The following is a 5,490-nucleotide window of genomic DNA, read 5'->3' as shown; positions in this document are numbered from 1 at the left end:
TAATGTCCTAAAGTATGGGTTAGTTCATGCACACAAGATGCAATGCATGAAACTAAATTGTCATTTTGGATTTTTAAAATGGGAACAATGAAATTAGAACACCTCAATGGGGCCGAGGTGTTAGTCCTCTATGTTGCTAGGACTCTCCAACTATGATAAAGATAAAAATAAATAAAATAAAGAAAGAAGTAGATAAACCTCAAGAGGGTAGGAGCGTCCAAAGCTTGCTAGTCTTCCACCATATCATCATTGTCATCATCTTCCTCAATAGAAGTGGACTCATCGCCACTCCCCTCTTCACTTCCTTGCTCACTTCCTTCATCACTTTCTTCATCATCTTCATTAGCCTCTTCTTCTTCATTTACCTCTTCAACAATGCCCTCATCATCAACAACCTCATCACCGACAACCTCATCGTCACCCGGTCTTTCACCCCTAGATGCAGTTGGAAAGAAAACTTTCCTATCCGCCCAACTAGGCAAAGGACATAAAGGATCAAGTAGTCCTTGCCTAGCTAAATGAAGGAGAGGTGGATATTGGGCCAAGTATGCATCTTCCCGATCCTTATAAGCTTGTTTGTGCATCTCTTGAATAAGTAGAGTCATGTAGTCATTGCCCACTTCAACACCTTCGGGTTTGAACTCTTGATATTTGAATGGATAGGGTGGTGTGACAATAGAGGAGGAGGGCATTTCAATTTCACCCCTTTGTTGACGGATGATGTATTCGGCTTCCTTTGAGAGTGGAAGAAGGTAGTTTGTTCTATGAACACTCAAGCGGCATATCTTGGAAGGCAAAGTAAAAGATCTAGCATCATTGGTGAGCCACCCATATTTGGTGTCAAGAGGATTATGCTTGACCCACTTGTACTTGTTAATCATGGCATCCATGTCAATGCGATGACCCCCTCTTTTCACCACATACTTGCTATCCTTGTTGAAATTCAGATCAAAGTACTTGGCCAAGAGAGCAACTAGACCTCCATTTACGATAAAAGCAGTGCCTTCCTTTCCACAATCAACATTGAGCCATCTTTCCACCAAAAGCCTTAGAGCATTATAAGGCTTGGTGAATTCCCTTCCAATATTTAAGGCCGACTCAAGTAGAACACAATCGAGCTTGGTAAAGTGGTTAGTGTCTTTTCTTGTAATGATAGTATTCCCGATGACCTTGTGCCACACTCTAATGCCCGGATGGTGGACTAATAGAGCGCGACAAGCATGAAAGTTCTCAAATTTCTTCCCGGAAATCGCCTCCCAAAGAGGAGCAGGGTCATATTTTTCGGGCTTCTTATAATAACGAGGGGTATCACTAAGACCTAACGCTTTACTCAAAACATCAAAGGTGATGCGCCTATTCACATTGGCAACGCAAAACTCGATGTATTCTCTAGTCTCTACCTTAGTCACTTTCAATGAACTTAAGAATTCCAAGGTAAGGGAGGGGTATGTCAATTCTCTTGTAGTAAACAATTTTCCCAACCCCATGACTTCAAAGAAGGCTTTCGTTTATTCAAGGACACCCATTTTGTTCAAGGCATCTTCACATATGAATTTGGTGGGTACAATGGATTTCTTAGCATACTTGGCAAATGTATCCCTATGGGAGTTAGAAATGAAAATTACCTCCGGATAGTTGGATAATTGAGCAATTTCCGGAGTTGTTGTTATTGTTGTTGCTTCCAAGGGAGGATTTTGTTGTTGTTGAACTTCCAAGCTTGCACTAGCAACCACCATAGCCATTGAAGCTTTCTTTGCTTGAAGGCATTGTTGCCTTTTTGAGAGTGCCTTTGCCTTGAGTGCCTTTGTTGATCCTTTTGTTCTTGCCATTGATGATTATACCAAGAAAAGATTGAGAATCTTCAATTTCCAATTATACCCAAATCTATTTTAAGATGAAAGGATTTGCCTTTGTATTTCAAAAATCGACTCAAAGGTTGAAGATTTTTGTGCTTAGATTGATTATTGTTGGAAAAGGAGTGATTAATTGTTGTTCAAAGGAAGTTTTGATTTGATTTTGTTGAATTTGGTTGAGGAAATCTTGTTTTGGTGATGGAGAGGATGAGGGTTTTGGGGTTTATGGTAGTGGTTTGAATGTATGAATAAAGGAATGAATATGGGAGGGGTATTTAAAAACACCCAAAATTTCCGAACTGTAGGGGGAAGACGAGCGGATTCCCTTCGGGACGCTCGGATTCTGCTTGTTCTGGGTTAAGGAATTCTCGCCTAAAGACGAGCGTCTTTCAGCTGGGATGCTCGGATTCTTCAGTTGCAGGACGAGCGGATTACAATAAAGACGGGCGAATTCTGTTACAGCGAGTTTTCTTATTTTGCACTGGCAAAAAGACGGGCGTCTTTCTGCAAAGACGAGCGGATTCTTCCAGACGAGCGTCTTCTCTGCTGGGACGCTTGGATTCTATAACAGTCCCAAATTTTTAATTTTTCAATTCAATTGGACGGACGGATTCTGCAACAGACGCCCGTATTCCCAAAAGACGAGCGGATTCCCCTTAAGGACGCTCGGATTCCTCCTAGTCTACCCAGATTCCGTTCTCTCCGTGCACTTGCATATCCCGTGTCATTTTCATTCTTCAAATCCCGTGTTCTTCATTGTAGGGGCACTACTAAGGCATGAATAGCCTAGGCAATTGCTATCCCCACACTAAGCTAAAGCACTACACATCATTAAAATCATTAGTCCCTCCCTCGCTTCTCTCAAAAATGATAAATATCTTGATCAAAGCATAAAAAATTCAAAAATGACAAGAATGCAAGGTAAGAATTAAAATGCAAGTTAGGGAGTTAGAAATATTTACAAATGGTGGTTTGGAGAGGACTCCACCAAACTCTCATCCTTAGTGAGATGTCATGGGGGCATGTCCAAGGTGTTGTTGATGTTGCTCAACACCTTGAAGAAGTAGTCAAAAGCTTGTTCGTTGTAATGATAAAGATCCTCAATAGATCTTTGCCCTTGTTGTCCTTCATGTTGGTCTTTATCGATAGCATTACCAATGTAGGGATTGAAAATCCCTTCAACTCATCGTCCCAAAGACCACAAACTTCATCTACTTGGTCATTAAAGATCTCTTGGGTTGATAGAGACAACTCTCCCACTTTCTTGTCTTGGCCAATGAGGACATCCTCTTCATTGCTTGACTTTGGTGAGCTTTTCAAGCTCTCTTTGTTACAATTCACTTGCACTTTGAATGGAGCATCATCAACTTTCTTCTTCCATTGGAATTCCGACTTCTTCCTATCATCCTTCCGGCTATAATGATCAACCATAAAACATGGTTCATGCAAACGGGGAGCTCTCATGGTCTTGTCAAGATTGAAAGTTATGCTCTCATCTCTCACTTCTAGAGTGAACTCTCCATGCTTCACATCAATCACCGCACCCGCGGTGTGCAAGAAAGGTCTACCTAGAATGATTGGAATGTTGGAGTCTTCTTCCATGTCAACAATGACAAAGTCCTCCGGGATGAAAAATTTCCCAACTCTTACGGGAACATCTTCCTATATCCCTAATGGTGTCTTCGTCGATCTATCGTCCATTTGGAGTGTGATATTGGTGCATTTAAGCTCTACCATCCCTAACCTCTTACTCACCGAGTACGCCATAACCCTCATACTAGCCCCTAGATCACATAAGGCCTTGTTGATCGTGGTGTCGCCAATGGTACACGGTATTGAGAAGCTTCCCAAATCTTTAAGTTTTGGAGGTGAACTCCCTTGAAGTATTGCACTACTCACTTTAGTGAAGGCGATAGTCTCAACCTTCCGGATCGACTTCTTTTTCGTAAGGATGTCTTTCATGTATTTTGCATAGGCCGGCACATGATTGATTAATTCCGTGAAAGGAATCGAGACTTTCAAATTCTTCACACTCTCCATAAATTTTCCAAGTTGGTCATCAAATTTGGTCTTGGCTTGACGACTCGGAAAAGGAAGTCTAATCACAATGGGCTCCTTCTCCTTGGTCTTGTCTTCATTTTTCTTTGAAACTTCTTCTTTTTATGGTTCTCCATCCTTGGAGTTTTGCACAATTTCTTCTTTGTCACTAGCTTCCACAACTTCATCCTCAACTTGCTTCTTCGGTGCTTCATACCTTGTACCACTCCTCAAGTGAATGGCACTAACCGTTTCATGTATTGGGGGATTACTTTGAGGTGGTAATTGCCCCTTTTGTCTTTGTGAGTTTGAAGATGCTGGTTGAGTCAATTGGGTTTCCAACATTTTGGTGTGGGCTAGGATGTTGTTGATGGTGATTTCCTTTGCTTGACTATCCTTTTGCATTTGAGTGAAAAACTCTTGTTGATTCTTTTGCATTTGGAGGACCGCTTTTTGAACATCAAAACCTTGGTCATTTTGTTGATTGTATGGAGTTTGATTTTGGTAGCCTTGGTTTTGGTTGTAAAAGGGTCTTTGATTTTGGTTTCTCATGGGAGGTGGGGTGTATGTTGGTTGAGGGTTTTGAACATTTTGGCTTTTGTATGAGAGATTTGGGTGGAATTTGGAGTTTTCATTGTAATAGTTGGAATAAGGGGTACCACTCTTGTATGCTTGAAAAGTTTTCACTTGTTCATTTGTTTCCCTACATTCACTTTGGTCATGTCCCAGAGTTCCACAATTCTCACATATCCCACTTGGGATTGACGAAGATGCCGTCATGGCATTAACGTGATGCTTTGGTGATTTTGAGGCTTCTTCAAGTCTAGCCATAGCTATTTCAAACTTCAAATTGATGGTATCAATGTGAGCACTAAGTTGAGCACCCAATTGAGTAATAGAGTTCACTTGATGCTTTCCTCCCCTAGTAGCCTTGCGAGGTCTACTATATTGTGAATTATGAACCACCATTTCCTCAATCTTGTTCCAAGTTTGATTGTCATCAACTTCGGTGAACATTCAATTTGATCCCATGTTGAGAATGTTTCTTGAGTCTTCATAAAGACCGTTCCAAAATTGTTTTAACAAGAACCACTCGCTAAGTCCATGGTGAGGACATGAGCGACAAATTCCTTTGAATCGCTCCCAAGCTTCATACAAAGATTCTTCATCTCTTTGCTTAAAGCCCGTAATTTGAGCTCTTAGCATGTTAGTCTTTTCCGGTGGATTAGAACTTTTTGTAGAAAGCTAGAGCCAATTTCTTCCAAGAATCAATTCCGAGAGTAGCCTTATCAAGGCCTTTCAACCATTGTTTCGCGGTGCCAATTAGAGAAAAGGGAAATAAGACCCATCGAATTTGGTCTTGAGTTACACCGGTTTGAGATATCGCATCAAAATAGTCACAAAAAGTCTCCATGTGAGAGTGAGGGTCTTCACTAGGCATCCCCCCAAATTGGCTTCTTTCGACTAATTGGATAAATGCGGATTTGGCAATGAAATTTCCGGTTAAGTGTTGTGGTGTGGGAGTACCATTGGGTAGGTTCTCCTCAGTTGGTATGGAATGTGATGAAAATTTAGGCATTGTGGGTTGATTTTGTGATGG

At 41.2% G+C, this 5,490-nt stretch overlaps 1 non-coding gene across 1 annotated transcript; it reads left to right on the top strand.

Annotated features, from left to right (window-relative positions):
* The first annotated feature begins 4,989 nt into the window (after nt 1–4,989).
* LOC141603083 (small nucleolar RNA R71) lies at nt 4,990–5,096 on the top strand. Its single transcript, XR_012524979.1, has one exon. It is a non-coding gene; the product is annotated as a small nucleolar RNA R71 (small nucleolar RNA).
* Nucleotides 5,097–5,490: the final 394 nt, after the last annotated feature.

This window comes from Silene latifolia, chromosome 9, assembly GCF_048544455.1.
Source record: "Silene latifolia isolate original U9 population chromosome 9, ASM4854445v1, whole genome shotgun sequence".
Classification (NCBI taxonomy): Eukaryota; Viridiplantae; Streptophyta; class Magnoliopsida; order Caryophyllales; family Caryophyllaceae; genus Silene; species Silene latifolia.
Note: the sequence above shows the minus strand (reverse complement) of the source record. Positions and strands in the feature narration are given on the sequence as shown.